The sequence below is a fragment of the Osmerus mordax genome, chromosome 4, assembly GCF_038355195.1.
Source record: "Osmerus mordax isolate fOsmMor3 chromosome 4, fOsmMor3.pri, whole genome shotgun sequence".
In the NCBI taxonomy this organism is placed as follows: Eukaryota; Metazoa; Chordata; class Actinopteri; order Osmeriformes; family Osmeridae; genus Osmerus; species Osmerus mordax.
In genome coordinates, this window is record NC_090053.1 from 527,752 (window position 1) to 546,013 (window position 18,262).

Below are 18,262 nucleotides of genomic sequence, written 5' to 3' on the forward strand. Positions count from 1 at the left end.
GCAAATTAAACAGAATATACAGGAGTTTTTATGACAAATGCCATTATATAAGGCTTTTCACTGCACCCTGGTGACTAAGACCAGTAAATGTGACAATCAAATAGTGTGTAAGACAACTGTACGTTTAAGTGAACTGATAACTGGTAACTGATAACTGACTAAAAGCTCTTTGGAGGTAGGTGTAACGACGATAGGTGGTGGACTCAAAAGCACGAATCAGAAAATTCACAAAAAAAGGTTTTACTGGATTCAGAAGACTAGGCAGGGAATGACACGAGGTACAAAGAAAAACTAGCAATGAGAGATAAAAACACAAGGGCTAAATACACTGGGGCTAGATTGAAAACAGGTGCTGTCAATCAGGGCTGGGGAGGTCAATCACAGGCAGGGTAGGAGACACTGAAATGAGAGGAGAGGTGAGTACACACAGGAAGAACCAAGACATGACCTAGGGAGTGGGGAGGGATGTGACAGTAGGTTCATGTTGCTTCTGGTTGCTAAACTGTAATTCAGTGAGACCATACAAATGTTTCTTAATTGCACAAGTGAAAAATAGCAATACAATATTCTGAATCCCCAGTTCTACCAATACGCAAATGAAAAGAAAAAACCTTCACACATAGGGCATACAAGGTTATTTAATTTGTATATGTTTAAAATGTTTAACTAAACATGTATGTTTATTTGAGCATTACTTTTTGTATCGAATGGATCTTACTGGAGGAACTGTGTGAGTTCACAGTAGTTCAAACTGTAATTAATAGAACTACATGAACATGACTTCATACCTTACCTTCATTAGTTTAATTACACCTCAGCCTTCAAATAACTAATCTGAAATTTGGGATTAGATACTTCAAAAATAAAAGTAAACATATATTATCTCCAACCGTCAAACATGGAGTTCCAGTGAGAATTAGATTATTTATGTTAAAGATCTCTCCTGCAGGAATGAGTGTCAGCACTTTCTCACTGGCTTCTTTTCTCTCTCGCTGGACTCCAAGTTAGAGAATATCCAGACAGAGTAATCCTATATTTGCTGGACGAACATATTTGTTGGCTCTGGGGTCCTCTCACTTAGAGGGAATTACAAGGCCTATCTATCTCATTAATTACAGGCTTGTAATTCAGTCATCAAGGTCTTCAGAGTCAAATGAGCTGTTAGGATTTTACACATCAGGAGGCTCTTCAGGTTTATCAACATGGGGACTGAAGGTACACTACCAGGCAGGATTATATTAAAGCAAACAACATCAAATAGCTCTTCTTAAATCTACAACGTTTTACTTCACCTCAAACTCCAAAGTATATACCCATGTTTTTGAAAGTACCATATGCCACCGTGTTCAAATCAAGCCCAGACATGAGCAGCCTGGGAACTGGGACTGTTGACTAGCAGTTTCTGTAATGCTGCTAGTGTTAGTTAGCCTGCTGCCATCCAGAGGTCATAGTAGAGGATAGAGTGGAGGCTAGCCCCACAGAGCAGCAGAGAGGAGGGAAGGAGTGGAGTTAATCTAAGAATTGGCGAGGACTAGGCCGTCCTGTTATTGTCTGTTTGATGAGGGATTAAATTCTGTTAATCCAAAGCTTCGTATGGAACTCCTCATTTAAGATAGCGACAGCCGTCCCCCACTAGCTTACAATGATTCTCTGCTGCCCCTCCCCGTAAACTCATCACCCGCTCCTTCTCCTCCTGCTCCATCCCTCCTTCTCCTCCTGCTCCATCCCTCCTTCTCCTCCTGCTCCATCCCTCCTTCTCCTCCTGCTCCATCCCTCCTTCTCCTCCTGCTCCATCCCTCCTTCTCCTCCTGCTCCATCCCTCCTTCTCCTCCTGCTCCATCCCTCCTTCTCCTCCTGCTCCATCCCTCCTTCTCCTCCTGCTCCATCCCTCCTTCTCCTCCTGCTCCATCCCTCCTTCTCCTCCTGCTCCATCGCTCCTTCTCCTCCTGCTCCATCGCTCCTTCTCCTCCTGCTCCATCCCTCCCTCTGCTTGCTCCATCCCTCCCTCTACTACTTTCCTACTTTGTATTACGAGCAAGGCTGTGGTTAGACCGCAAAAATCTGTCATGTAAATGTGAAACATTTATATAGATATTAGGAGAAAGGCTCAAGGTACAAATTATTTTAATTTAGAAACATCTTTACATATTACCTGTGGGAGGTACAGTCAGGAATATAATTGTAATTATATCCACAAAAATGTCTGCTAACTTTCTACCAACTCCAGGATCATCTGATTATACTGTACTGGTCCCTTGGAAATACCCATTCCTGTCTTTGTCACCTGACTTCACCAATCAATCCTACATATTTGTGATATTGAAATAAATATGTTACTCTAAATGTCCAAATTACTGAAAACCAACCATGTGAAAGAGATCCTGTGGGAACAGTACATCCTTCACAAGGGTTCAACATCGATCTGATAGGCTTATTTATTGACTGTTTACTTTAAATTATTTAAATGATGAAGATAAGTAATGCAGAGTTCTGGAAGTCGCCTGAGGATCTGTCTATGTCTGTCATGATATAGGAGGGGGATTCATAACACAAGTATGAAGGAACTAATAATTCTGTGTCTGTCATGAAAGAGACAAATTTAATTGGTGTTTCCATTTCAGAATAGGAACAAACTTTTCTGTAGTTTAAGATACTTTTTGCATGTCTGTTATAAATCCCGGCCTGTAGTTCTGCATCTCCTAGACCGAACCTGTTTTCTTGGAGAAGGATGGGGCTCAATTCTTTATAACTTTCAATGAAGGAAATGTTGAAACTGCTTTTATATCAAAAATAATAAAAATCAGGCAACACCAAGCTCCTAGCTGAATCAATTTGAATTATAGAATGTATTTTTTATATGTTTTAAATTGTTATCAGATAGAATGGTCCCCAGGAGTCGGAAAAGTGTACTATATAAACACCTTTTTGCTAGCCTCATCAACACACTCACAATCACAAGTTTATAGGAGGTGTTCTTGAGCAAGTTTTTACATTTATAGGATCATTTATACAGCCCATTGATGATGATTTAGTGGTTCTAAAATGACTGGTTTACTTGCTGACGTTAAAGCAGCGTAATGAATGTGTATGATTTTAACGTTTCAAAGCAATCCAAGCAGATGTACGTAATTCACAATACTACCAAAATGCTTCTGACTACCAGGATGAATACAATAAAAAACACGTATCTAGTCAGCTAATAAAACTAAATAGTGTGGTGTAAGAAAAAAAAGCGAGAGAGACAGAGGAATAAAAGAGAGAGGTGAGAGAATGGAAAGGGAATGTCTGTATGTCATTAGTGAGCTCGAGAATAACGTGCATTGTCTTTGCCTTGTTCACTTTCCCTCCTCTGAGCTGACAGTTCCCTCCCTCCCCTCCTCCCTCCCCCCCTCCCTCCCTCCCCTCCTCCTTCCCTTCCCTCTTCCTCCCCCTCCCTCCCCTCCTCCTTCCCTTCCCTCTTCCCTCCCTCCCCTCCTCCCTCCCCTCCTCCTTCCCTCCCCTCTTCCCTCCCTCCCCTCCTCCCTCCCCTCCTCCTTCCCTCCCCTCTTCCCTCCCTCCCCTCCTCCCTCCCCTCCTCCCTCCCCTCCTCCTTCCCTCCCCTCTTCCCTCCTCCCTCCCCCCCTCCCTCCCCTCCTCCCTCCCCTCCTCCCTCCCCTCCTCCTTCCCTCCCCTCTTCCCTCCCTCCCCTCCTCCCTCCCCTCCTCCCTCCCCTCCTCCTTCCCTCCCCTCTTCCCTCCCTCCCCCCCTCCCTCCCCTCCTCCCTCCCCTCCTCCCTCCCCTCCTCCTTCCCTCCCCTCTTCCCTCCCTCCCCTCCTCCCTCCCCTCCTCCTTCCCTCCCCTCTTCCCTCCCTCCCCTCCTCCCTCCCCTCCTCCCTCCCCTCCTCCTTCCCTCCCCTCTTCCCTCCCTCCCCTCCTCCCTCCCCTCCTTCCCTCCCCTCTTCCCTCCCTCCCCTCCTCCCTCCCCTCCTCCCTCCCCTCCTCCCCCCCTCCCTCCCCCCCTCCCTCTGACAGGGTTTAGAACAGTTGGCATCATTAATGGGAGGGATCGCCTGTAAATTGGCAACAATAAAAAGACAAATGATGAGTGGCAGAGTGCTTGAGAGGGAAGAAGGGAGAAGAGGAGGATTAGGGTATTTGAATAATTTAGCCCCCCGTGGATGGTTAGACAGGAATGTTTTTCTGAGGAAAGGTCCTGCTGTCAGAGAAATTAAAGGTTGTATTGGTGTATGTGTGTGCGTGTGAACCTGTGTGAGAGCCTTGTCGATGGGCAGGTTGGATTGTCTCTGGAAGGTTACACTAACAGTGCCTCTTACTCGTTATGATGCAGTACTGGTACCTGACACTGGTCATGTACGGTAGGTAACCTCAACTTAAGAGGACTTATTAGAACCCCTTGTGATTGCCGCTAAATGACACTAACAGGACAGTGGGAGGAGCTGGGATTCCGAGAATGTGCGTTCTTGTATGTATAATCTTGTGTTAACATGGAGAGAGATCATTTTGATACCATACAGTATCACATGATTGTTACTGTATGATATGATGAAGTCGATGCAGCCAAGAGGTTTGGCGTTGGATAGTGGCCTACATTAGCAACCAAGACTTCAGGGGTCGACCCTCTGTGTCTGTGTGCTCGTTCAACAATAAATCCACTTCAAACCAAAACAAATGGTCGAAAAAATATGTTGAAATGGAGAAACTGAAATTTGCTTCAACTTTCACAGTTTTGTAAAATCACAGTTTTGCTGTGCAAAAGAGCAAAAAAGTGCAACTTTCTGAAAAACATCAACTGTCCATAACTAGTGTAAGTTACCCCATAGTGTGGTGAAAACCATACCATGGTTACACTGGTCCAATCTAACACCCACACATTCTCTTCTCTGAGTGTGTGTGTGTGTGTGAGAGAGAGAACAGAGCCTCCAGTGTCAGTTCCAGTGACAGTTCCGTCGCTCACCTGTCCCCCTCAGCGCTACCCTGGGACCCCCCCCCCCCCCCCCCCCCCCAATGGGGCACAGGGAAGACACCCCAGACACAGTGCTGTGACTGGCCCTTTGTACACTTGCTCCACTTCAATGGCTACTTATCTGGAGAGTGCTCTCACACTCCCCTACTGACACAAGCACCCCTCTCTTTATTTCACACACTTCTTGTCTCTTGCTTCTACTTCGCTCCTCTCTCCACTCTTTCTCTCAGCTGGCACTTATAATTATCTTATGCCTGGGAGACAGGTTTTAGAGAGGTGTCTGGACAGGTGTCGTGTGACAGCTGCGGGTGATTAGGAGAATGTCACTGGTCTCCATGGTGCTCCCCACGGCGACCAGGATGCCTTGTTGTCGCGACAACAATAACGTCTCTTAATTTGTTGACAGGGAGGAAAATTCATCAAGGCCCCGGCATCTATCCATCCCTTCCTTGTGTGGTTCTGGTGTGTGTGTGCTGAGTGTGTGTGTGTGTGTGTGTGTGTGTGAGGGGGAGGGGGAGGGGCAGTGGAGGTGTGTCCTGGGACAGGACCACTCCTGCTACTCAAGTCTTTGTCCTCTTACACACACACACTGACACACACACATGCACACACACACTGACACACATACACACACATAGAGGGGCAGCCACCTAGTTCATTAGAGCAATGTTCACTGCCATGTCCCTGGTGTGTGTGCTGTCAGACCAACACAAGGCGTGCTGATAGCTCTAGCTGTTAAAACCATGGGGACAAGATGGACACACACACACCTCAGAAATGTTGGATTGGAGTGCTTGTGGTGTGAAACACACACGCTCAGTTCATCAGTCTGTTTCCTGCTGTACTTCACACTTGGCCTCACATTCACAGGTGCATTCCAACGCACATTCTTAGCGCATCAAATTGCACATTGACAATTTTTTTTTCAAAAACCTTAGATTCCTTAATTAGATTGGCATTCAAAGATTTAGTTTCGTTTTTTTAATTAAATGTCTTTTTTTAGAAGTAAAAAAAAAACATTTCAAAAGGTTTTTTAAATAGTTTCTTAAACGTTTTAAAAAAAAGTTTACAAAAAAATAGAAACCGTTCTCAAATTTCTTTTGAAAATGTAACAATTGTTTTTGTTTCAAAAGGTTTGGGAAAAAAAGTCTTGAAAGGCATAAAATCGTTTTTAAAACATTTTTTTTTTTTTTTACAAAACTAGAAACCTTTTTTCATTTTTTTCTCAAAAGGTAAACATAATTTTTTATGGTTCGAAAAAAACTTTCCAGCTAGGAACCAAGTTTTTGGGTTCCAAACCTGATTATTTTTGGTCAAAATGAATTGAATGGTTCAAAATAAGGAGGCCAAACTGGAATGGAACCCATTTCATGTTGTGAAAGAAGGCTGAGAAGCTAGAGATCCACATGGCGAGGACCACGCCCTCTATTGATCATCTATCATAAATCAACATCCATAGAAACACATGAGGAAGACATTCGTATTGAATGTTTTCAAGCAAAGCAATCGAGGCTTGTTTAGCAGGACAAAACCGACCTGTGTCCTACTGTGAATGTGACCTGTGGCCTACTGTAAACTGTACATGTGACTGTAGACTACTAGAAAGAAGGAAGACTTGAGACACGAACAGACAAAACAAAGAGGAAGAAAACTTAAGTCGCTGATGAAGCAGAAGCAGTGTGCTCAGAGTATTGTTGGTTAAGGAATACTAGAGGGGAATTGGGCTAATTAAAACTAAGATCAAAGCATTCCTTTAAGTGTTTTTCCTCGACACATCCGGGAAAACTCAAAACACCGCTTTTATTTTCTGCCACCTCAGATGTTTAATCCCTAAAAAAGACAAACACGGTGAACTTTGTTAGAGTACATATTATTAACTAATTATCCTCTCCAGTTTAACTAACATGGCCTTCTATGGAACATAAAAAGTCCTTTCAGGTCACGTCAGGTGTATAATTACTGCTCCTTTAACAAACACCATTATGATTTCCCTGCACACAAGCACCCTAACCCAACACAGACTGTACTGCATCTTCACGTGGTCCTAATCCAACACCAGACAATTAAAAATGGAGTTGCTACCCACATTTACATTCAATTAACCACCCAGACACTGAGAAAGAGGAAGAAATAGAGTCTGTGTGTGTGTGGGCACACAAACACACTCTGAATGAGACACAAGCATTACACTGAGAGATGTGAGAGTTGTCAGCCACCATAAACCAAAATTGATAAGTGCAAACACACACACACACACACACACACTCACTCTGCACCCTTTAATGGTTTTGAGGGGACGGGTCCAAGCAGACAAGGTGTCGGATGAATCTTTTTTCCTCGGTTGGTTTTGGGTTTGGTGGGTGTCATGTTGCCAGTCAGTCACATTAATTAAATATCTGGGTTAGGGTTAGGATCTGGTGGTGTGTTTAAGTCATGAACTACCAAATCATATCCACAGCCGTACTGGTAAATACCAGTGCAATAAAATAGATGGAGTACAAGGGCAGTGAAAATGTTACACACACACATGCAAAGCAAAAGTCATTAAAAAAAAATTATCAGTAAAACAACAGCCAGTGAGATTGATGTGAGCAGAAATGATGGCGCAAAGAATAAACATCCTTAGACAGGAAGGTAAAACAAATCTCTAACTCCAAAGGGCTGAAACTGGTAGCAGTCAGTGACACCATCCTGTTTTCACTACAGTACAACAGTCTAACAATCTAGTTTTCACGTATCTCTCATGTTTAAACAATTACATTTTTAAAATCTTGGAGTTTGAACGGTTGAAGAAGCGAGCCTCCACTGTGACTCGTGTTCAGAGCCGTCCTGCTGGAGGTCACACACACCTTGTGACGTCACCTGGACCAATCGGAGGTGACGTTACTAGCTGGTGCACTTGGGGCTGTAAGTGATTGAGAAGCACTGTAATCTGACAGGTCATTGAGCCGCCCCTTCCTCCTTCATCAGCGTCGCGCCGCAGCTGCCTGGCCCACTCCAGCCAATCAATGACCAATATGCAGAATTTACATACTGACCTGACGGATGTGTCTGTTGATCAGTAGATCAAGTGTCTGCCTTATTGCAGTCCATAAATACTATGGACAAGACTCTCACACTGCAAGAGAAAGACAGATAAAAAGGAGTATGTGTGTGTGTGCCTGTGTGTGTGTGTGAGAGAGAGAGACAGAGAGAGAGAGAGAGAGAGAGAGGGAGAGAAAGAGGGAGGGAGGGAGGGAGGGAGGGAGGGAGGGAGGGAGGGAGGGAGGGAGGGAGGGAGGGAGAGGGAGAGAGGGAGAGAGGGAGAGAGGGAGAGAGGGAGAGAGGGAGAGAGGGGGAGAGAGAGAGAGCCTGTATGTAAGAGAGAAAGTGTGCCTGAGATACCCAAAGAGAGAGTGTGTAACCCAGCAAATAGTTAATCTCCTTCCAGCATGTTTAAATAGGTTCTCCAATTGATTTCTCTCGGGCTGTGGTGGGGAGGGCAGTCCATATATAAGAGCACTATCTTAAAAGGAGGAAACTAACAGTCTTACTGGTTTCCAAAAACATACAGGTCTCCAAGGCCACACATTTAGTCTGTCAAAGCTCTCTCTAGATAACACACACACACAGATATCCATACAGCATGTGCAGTCCTGTGCAGGACACACACTTCACCAATTGGCCGGAATCATGTAGTTGATGGGTGAAAAAGTTCATCTTAAAGAACCTTGTTGTATGATTAGTTCTCGGCTCAGGAACAAGCGTACATGTCACTCAATCATCTATGACTGCCTAAGAAACAGCCATCAACTGTCGAACACACACACAAACACACACACACTGTTTCTTTCACACACACACACACAGTCCTCTCCTCTCAGAGTGACTGGGATGTCATATGTGTGTCAGTCTTTGTCGACAGCTGTGGCCAGGACTGCCCTGCAGATTGTCTGTACAGAACACTAGGACCTCTGCTGCACTGTTATGTGACATGAACACAAGCCAGCCCCCTTCCTGTCTTGCAATACAAGCAGGAGCACACACACACACTGAAACTGACACACACATAGTGACAAAATCACACTCTTACTGACACACAGTCAACCTACTGGGCTTCGTTGGAGTGTGGCCGTGAGGTTGGTGGTAGAGTGTATAGAGGTGTAGGTTGGTGGTAGAGTGTATAGAGGTGTAGGTTGGTGGTAGAGTGTATAGAGGTGAAGGTTGTTGACAAACTGTTCTTTGCTCCACAACTACCCTTAAAATCATAGCAACCGTGGAACGTAACTGTCTCTTCTCAGTGTGCTCCCATGGTTGCCCTCGGCAACACTTCCTCCTCTTGCGAACATGCAGAAAAGCCCCAGAGTGCTCCAATGATCAAAGTCGCCCATTTGTTTGAACACACCGAGACAGAGTCATTAGAAATGCATATTACACAACAGCTACTGCATATTAACACAGTCCGGCACCCAATTAATCATTAGCTCATCAATATCTCATTTGCATGAAATTATTCTCTTTTAAGAACCTGTGTCTGGGGTGATGGGGTGAGCTCATCAATAATGGTAATGTCCTCTAAGCTTGGGAGGGAGGGAGGGAGGAGAGGAATGGAGAGAAGAGAGGAGACGAAAGATGAGAAATATGGGAAACACACAAACATGCACACATTGTGCAAGCAGGAAGGCCAGAGGTAGTGTCTCAAGGTCGCCTCAGGCTGCAGGCTGGATCCATCCCTGACCACATCAGCGTGTCTGTGGGTGTGTGTGGGTGTGTGTGTGGGGGGGAGGGGTACAAGCAGTGAGTAATGTGTGACAAGGTGTGTATACATGGGAATGGTAGTGCTGGGAATGATTAAGTCGTCCTTTTGTCCTTTACTAAGAAGAAGGTGAAATGTGCTGTGACCCATTGGGACATTGATTCTTTTGGAAGGAAATATGTAGAACCTCTTTTAGAGGGATAAGAGAATCCTGCATGACATATGATATGTTCCTCCAGCACTTACAGCCTTGACTTAGCATCTTTTTTCAGGTTTGATCTCCTTTTCCTCTGCTTGTGACATTGGTGAACTGAGCTGATTACCAAACATGAAAAAGGTTTTCCAAGTTCAGGACTTCTCATTGATTACCTTCTCCACCCTTACATCTCTTCCTCCTCTCGCTCTGCCCCCTCCATCCCTCCATCCTCACATCTCTCCCTCCTCCCGCTCTGCCCCCTCCATCCCTCCATCCTCACATCTCTCCCTCCTCTCGCTCTGCCCCCTCCATCCCTCCATCCTCACATCTCTCCCTCCTCTCGCTCTGCCCCCTCCATCCCTCCATCCTCACATTGGCCCTTCGCTTCTACTTGGCCTTCACATCCTCCTATCATGATGTGGGCACCTGCATAGAACCTGCAACTGGCTGTGTGTGTCTGTGTGTGTGTGTGTGTGTGTCTGTGTGTGTGTGTGTCTGTGTGTGTGTGTGTCTGTGTGTGTGTGTTTGAGGATACATTTGGGGCCTAATTAGTGATGTCTTATTGCTGCACAGGGATATGTATAATCGCACATCATGAAAAAAGCACCATTTCTACTCTAATAAAGATACAATTGATTCATAAAGAGCACTTTAAGGTGGACGAGGTAAATTGTTGTTGGAAATAAAGGATGATGTATTAATCCTTAACTGTTACAGATGGTTCAGTCCTCCTGAGAACTGCTATTCTCATGAAACACTTATCGTGCATAATTATGATAATTAACATCAAATTAAGTGCTAATTCTTTTGAGAGTGTCTTTCTCTAGCCGTAATTAATGCGACTCAGCACATTATGGTTTCCTAAAGAGCTTCATTCTCCATGAAAAGCCTTTACAGTTTGTCTTCTGTTTGTTTGTTCGAGGTTGCAGTCACAAACTCATCCAATCTGTGCCCCGTGCACCGTGTTGATGTTGCCGCCTAAGTCACAAATGCCATTTGGTTAAAATTGTTCCCACTTTTATTTTGAAATAGTGGAGATGAGAGGGGAGGGTGGGGGGGGGGGGGGGCAGAGGAAGAGAAGAGAAAGAGTGCATACCACAGGGTGGGGAGATAATTAAGTGTGGCGCTAAGTAACTGTGGGGTCTCTGCCAAACCTTAATTAGAGATTCATCCGCTTAGATATATCACTGTTAGTGTGTGTCAACAGGGTGCCATGCATCAGAGTTGGCTGAAAGAGGGTTTATAGCCCAGAGAGCGAGCGAGAGAGAGGGTGTGGGGGTGAATGTGTTAGGTGGGTGGATAAGTGAACTACAGGCATATACGTCTTTGAAATTGTGAGCTGATAATTTACTGTAATAAGTTCAGCGCAAGTTCAGTGGGTCAGTCCAGAATTACAATCAGTTATTCTGTTCATTTCATAGATCTTTGAGAATAATCATATGGTATTTGATATCCAGTGATTAATTGTGCTGAAAGTTTACTCTGCAGAGCCCAACGTGATGGTCAGGAGTGAAGACACCAAACCTGCCAATGTGATGGTCAGGAGTGAGGTGTCCAAACCTGGCTGCAAAGTTGGTACAGTAGCTTGACTCCTCTCGTCACACTCTCGGACGTCCCCTAGTGTGTCCATCTGTGTGTGTCCATCTGTGTGTGTGTGTCTGTGTGTGTGTGTGTGTCTGGCCTGGGGACATGGACCCTGGGGTTTGATTAGGAGCCGGTGGCCATGAGGCCTAGAGGTGCTGGAGGAGGCAAAGAAACACACACACACGGACACACCCTTCTCTCACACACACACACACCCACACACAGTAGCACAGCCCCTGGCCCTGTAATCCTGCTAGCAGCATAATGACATGGTCCTGCTAGCAGCATAATGACATGGCCTCCTGGCCCTCTGCTCCCTCCAACAGAGATGGACATTCACTGCTGTACAAACGTTGTGTATATCACAGTTAATTGATAATTAACACAATAAGCATGTGTGTATGTGTGTGTGTGTGTGTGTGTGTGTGTGTGTGTGTGTGTGTGTGTGTGTGTGTGTGTGTGTGTGTGTGTGTGATTGAGGCAGGCTGAGGGGGTGTGAGCTTTCACAGTGACCCTAATAGCCAGTAATACATGTGTCTGAGACTGTCTGCTGATCTGCTCACACACACACACACACACACACACACACACACACACACACACACACACATTGTGTGAGAGAGAGAGTAACTGTGACAGATAGATATATAGATAGAGAGAGAGAGAGAGAGAGAGAGAGAGAGAGAGAGAGAGAGAGATCAAGTAACAGTGGTAGAGAGAGCTACCCATTTCCTGTACAGTATAGTAAACTGTGTTATTTAATCTGGTTAATTGATCACTACTAAAATAAAGACAATATAAAGATGATGAAATTATATAGAATTTATACGACAAACTGGAGTCAAAGGTAAACCAGGCCAGTCCTGAATTAAATCAAATACATGAACTAAATTTGTAATTTACTAAATTGGTAATAACATGTATTATTTCCAACAAAAGCAAAGTTCAGCAAAGATTTTTCTTCACAACTATACTGTACACCCCAGACCCCGACACATGTTCTTACTGGCTGGTGTTTGAGAAGTGTGTAAGATGCAGAGATGCAGAGATGCATCTCAGGAGAGGAGAGGTCTCCTGTGGTCATCCCCAGGACTCTCCCTCTGTCCTCCACCCCCAGGACTCTCCCTCTGTCCTCCATCCCCAGGACTCTCCCTCTGTCCTCCACCCCCAGGACTCTCCCTCTGTCCTCCATCCCCAGGACTCTCCCTCTGTCCTCCATCCCCAGGACTCTCCCTCTGTCCTCCACCCCCAGGACTCTCCCTCTGTCCTCCATCCCCAGGACTCTCCCTCTGTCCTCCATCCCCAGGACTCTCCCTCTGTCCTCCATCCCCAGGACTCTCCCTCTGTCCTCCATCCCCAGGACTCTCCCTCTGTCCTCCATCCCCAGGACTCTCCCTCTGTCCTCCATCCCCAGGACTCTCCCTCTGTCCTCCATCCCCAGGACTCTCCCTCTGTCCTCCACCCCCAGGACTCTCCCTCTGTCCTCCATCCCCAGGACTCTCCCTCTGTCTTCCACCCCCAGGACTCTCCCTCTGTCCTCCATCCCCAGGACTCTCCCTCTGTCCTCCATCCCCAGGACTCTCCCTCTGTCCTCCATCCCCAGGACTCTCCCTCTGTCCTCCATCCCCAGGACTCTCCCTCTGTCCTCCACCCCCAGGACTCTCCCTCTGTCCTCCATCCCCAGGACTCTCCCTCTGTCCTCCACCCCCAGGACTCTCCCTCTGTCCTCCATCCCCAGGACTCTCCCTCTGTCCTCCATCCCCAGGACTCTCCCTCTGTCCTCCATCCCCAGGACTCTCCCTCTGTCCTCCACCCCCAGGACTCTCCCTCTGTCCTCCACCCCCAGGACTCTCCCTCTGTCCTCCATCCCCAGGACTCTCCCTCTGTCCTCCCTTTTCTTTTATACCATCCATCTCCCCCTCTTCTCTCCCCCCTCTTCTCTCCCCCCTCCTCTCTCCCCACATCTCTCCCCCCCTCCTCTCTCCCCGCTCCTCTCTCCCCACATCTCTCCCCCCTCCTCTCTCCCCACATCTCTCCCCCCTCCTCTCTCCCCGCTCCTCTCTCCCCACATCTCTCCCCCCTCCTCTCTCCCCACATCTCTCCCCCCTCCTCTCTCCCCACATGTGCAGCGCTGTGTAGATGGGATCACTACTGACAGGTCTGGCCTGCACCGGTACGTTTCGAGTGACTGCTCTTTTTGGACTTTGGGCAGAGTGGCAGTCATGTGTGTATGCATGTATGTAGCCAAAGTGTGTGTGTGTGTGTGAGGGGAGCTTATCTTGCATCTTAGGGGCATCATTTTTGTGGCAGGGTTGTCAGATCTGTTTGCCCACCATGCCAGATCAGTCCCAGTCTCTGCCAAGTTGCAGCGTCTGACAAGGGTGTGTGGTCCTGACGGGTGCCCCGCTACGACAGGCCAGATGTCCCCCCAGCTAGCACGCTGGTGGCGCCTGAGAGGCGCATGCAGAGGACCACTACAGAGGGGACACACGGCTCCGCTCTGCTTTAAAGGGTGAACACACTCACACTAACACACTCAGTCACACTCACACACACACACTCCAGAGACAAAGTACCGTTCTTACAACTATGGCAAGCTGAAGTGCCCTTACTGAAGCCCAGAGTCATTAAGCAGATATTGTGGCCTTTTTTACATACAGACACTTTTCCTGCTCTCACCAATACAAAAGCCCTCATAGGCCAGTACTGAAGAATCATTAGCGAAAATAAGCAACGATACATATTTTTTATTAAGCAATATCTTGCCATTAACGAGTAACTTGCAATCAAATAAATGTTGGTTTGTGTTTCAATTAACTAAAGGAAAAGATCTTCCACAGATACACAGGGCACTCCTCCCATTCCTCAGGCTGCAATTTACAACTTTGGCTTTATTTGAAAGGAACCACAAATAATGTCTATTAAGATGTCAGGGAATGGACAGGAAATCACATTAATGAAATTAGAGGTACAGCAGTGATATACAGTATACACTGGCTCTGGGCACACATGCACACACATGCACACACATTCAGACATACACAGACACGCCACATCACCACCGAGATGCAGGGCTCGCTCACCTCTTCTCTGACTGGACACCTTTCATGGGACATCTTTTACAAGAAATCCAAGACCTTCTTTTCTTTATAGAAGCCTCAACAAAAGCAGATTACTATTACATGCACCCATAACCACATCCAGTACTGCATATGCATGCATCCACAAAACAATAAATTGGAATTTGGTTGTGGACACAACCATGAATTAGGATGAGAATTACGAGTGTGTAGAGAGTTGATGATGGCCTCCATTACGTACCAATCTGTTCATAGTACTATCTCATTACAACATATAGACTTGCATGACATTTGTTTAATACTATGGTTCCACAGTGTGAAAGAGTCCACAGTATTCCTGGTCCCTGCTAGTCTCTCTCTCCCTCTCTCTCTCTCTCTCTCTCTCTCTCTCTCTCTCTCTCTCTCTCTCTCTCTCTCTCTCTCTCTCTCTATCTCTCTCTATCTCTCTGTCTCTCTCTCTCTCTCTCCCCCACTCACTCTCTCACCTCATCAGGGAAACTTTCTCCATCCTGGGAAGTTCAGTCAGTCAGTCACAGGCACGTCTCCCCGGTAACAAGGAGCATGTCACAGTGCGAGGCAGCTGACTTGTTGGTGTGACGGCCCCTCGCCCCTCGCCCCAGGCTACCACTGTCACCTCCCGCAGCCTACACACATAGGAGGGGGAGGGAGGGGGGAAGGGCGGGAGAGAGAGGAAGGAGGGAGGACTGTAGGATAGAGAGAGGGAGTAGGGAGGAGAAAGGAATGTGTGGATGGAGAGAAGGAGCTGGAGAAAACGAGAAGACAGAGAGGATGGAGAGAGAAGTGAGGAGGGACCTACAGAAAGTACTTACATTAAAGTATAATGGCTAAAACTTTACTACTGGTGCATGTGTCAGTAACTACATACTGTACATGGCCTACTGTTCATATTTTGTATGAAGGGTGAACAATCAGACAAGAGGTTAGTCATAAGTGGCTGGAATAGGCAAATCATGCAAGATGACCTCTTCTAATGTCTGTCGTCCGTCTCTCTGTTTGTCTGTCCATCCGGCTGTAACTGTGAATGACTAGGTTCATGTCAGCACTGACAGGAAATAAGAGGTCCAAGGGGGCAATGAGACAAAGTGCCGATACCTGAGTCAGGTGACAGTGACTTCCTGTCTGCGAGTGGGACAGGAAGTGAAGGGTTGTCAATACCTCGCTGTGCAGACATCCACTCCCATCAAGTCAAACACAGCATCCACTGGCCTTTCACTGTCGCCAATACAGTCAGAAGTAGATGCTGTCCCAAATGCACATCTCAACAATGAAATGACAACAAATATTGTGGACAAGTCGAGACTCACCCACAACATAGAATATTTAAACAATAAAAAAGGACTACATTAATGTGACTGAAATGTCCAGCGTTGTCGGTCTTTGAGAACAACTAAAAATTAACAGATACTATATCCATTATAACTGTAAAAATGTACAGGGCAATATAATATATAAATATATTTTTTTAAGAATAAATGCCCTTGTTCTTATATTGTTGTGTATCTCTCTCAACTCAAGACATCAAACAAAACAACAAAATTAGCTTTTTTAAACATCCATTCTGCAAATTTTTAGCAAACAGTAGGCCTGTTTGGACATTATTAATCTACAGTGAGTTTCTGTGTGAGCTCGTGGTTCAGATGAACTTCTCTCATAGATCATGTTGATGTTCGGGTTATCATATCAAGGTTAATAACAAGGACAACACTGCCCTCCAATGGCTTCATGCTGAAACTACAGTGTCCACAAAAAAAACAAACTAGTATTGATTTACTTGCACATAAATCACCAAAAACCTCAACAGAAATGGCAGTTAAGCTATTCATGTATATGCAAAGCACCCATCGTGCTGTATGCACTCACACACCCCGCCACACACACACACCTACCCACACACACACACCCACCGACTCACACACACACACCTACATGCACACATTCTGGCTGATCTAATGGCCCCTCATGGAGGTTGTGTGTTGCCACAGCAGGAGACATACAGCTAGTTGTTTATATCGACAGAGGCTCGCTGCTCTGAGGGCAGCTCTGAGGGCAGCCCATCCTTGGCCTCCCGTCTCAACATAACCCCTTCCATCGATCGCTGAGAACCCCCCGTCGGCAGGATTCATTCATTTACCAACCTGTCATTCCCCATCATTGATTAACTTGTCCTTCATTTAAGGTTTAATGACATGCACAGATGAAAGATTTTTTTCATTATTGCGTTTGATGTGATGTGATGAGGTGGTTTTTAGAAGGATCAGTGCAAGGAACTTTAGGCCTGGAGGATAAAATGTTCAATTAGCAAGAGGAAGGAGAATGGAAGAAGAGTTTTTCAAATGTCTGTAGAGCCAAGGTCGGGGTCAGGGTTAGTACTTGTGAACGTATTAAAATAAAATATTTTACATATTCATGATCTAATCACCTGATTGGCTCACCTTGTGCCGTTCTAGAGGCTGAACTGTAGAGCTGTGGGGAGCAGAGCTTTATCATCTAGAGCTACTCTCCTCTGGAACAGACTTCCTATTTCAATCTGACATGGTCTTTGTGTTTAAAGTACATTGGAAAATAATTCTCTCTATAGCTCACATTTAATGTGTGGAGCCTCAGCCCTGCTAACACACTGGATATGGGTCTGTACTGCCCTCTACCGGACCAGTCGAAGCTTCTGGTTCCTATCTGACCAATGTATGACTACGTCTCCAGCCTGTCTGGACCTCTGCTGCAGCGACGGTCTCTAGAGGCTCCATCACTGAGCGGAGCTGGAATTGACTGGTTTGGATACAGACGCCCTCTGAAGAGCAGCGGGCATACAGAGGCCCTCTGAAGAGCAGCGGGCATACAGAGGCCCTCTGAAGAGCAGCGGGCATACAGAGGCCCTCTGAAGAGCAGCGGGCATACAGAGGCCCTCTGAAGAGCAGCTGGCATACAGAGGCCCTCTGAAGAGCAGCGGGCATACAGAGGCCCTCTGAAGAGCAGCGGGCATACAGAGGCCCTCTGAAGAGCAGCTGGCATACAGAGGCCCTCTGAAGAGCAGCGGGCATACAGAGGCCCTCTGAAGAGCAGCGGGCATACAGAGGCCCTCTGAAGAGCAGCTGGCATACAGAGGCCCTCTGAAGAGCAGCGGGCATACAGAGGCCCTCTGAAGAGCAGCGGGCATACAGAGGCCCTCTGAAGAGCAGCTGGCATACAGAGGCCCTCTGAAGAGCAGCTGGCATACAGAGGAAGCTTGGGGGGGGGGGGATCTCCTCAGGTGCTTGTTGGTTTCCCTCTTCATGCCCTCTACAGCAGTCATGGGGAACTCGTAAACTGTGAAGAGTCAGAGAAGCCTGGCCAGAAGGCCGTGCTGGTACAGCCAGGTCTTAAATGGACTGAGTAGTCGGGACTTGTCGATATTCTTCAACCCTTCATCAGTCTGCTTCACAGCATTGGTGACATTGGCTCCATCCATCAGTGATGCATTAAACTACTTCTCTGGGCACTTTATTGGGTTGTCCTCAATGGAGGGAATGACCTCACTCTGAACTTGGAGACAACTTGCTGGTAACTTTTCCCTTTTAGACCACCACAATCCTAGACTTCCTGACCTTGAATGACGGTTATGAGGGTTACATGTTCTGTTGCTGATATCAGGAGGTTACATACTCATAAAAACAGGACTGGGAGATTTGGGGGGTGTGAGATCCTGT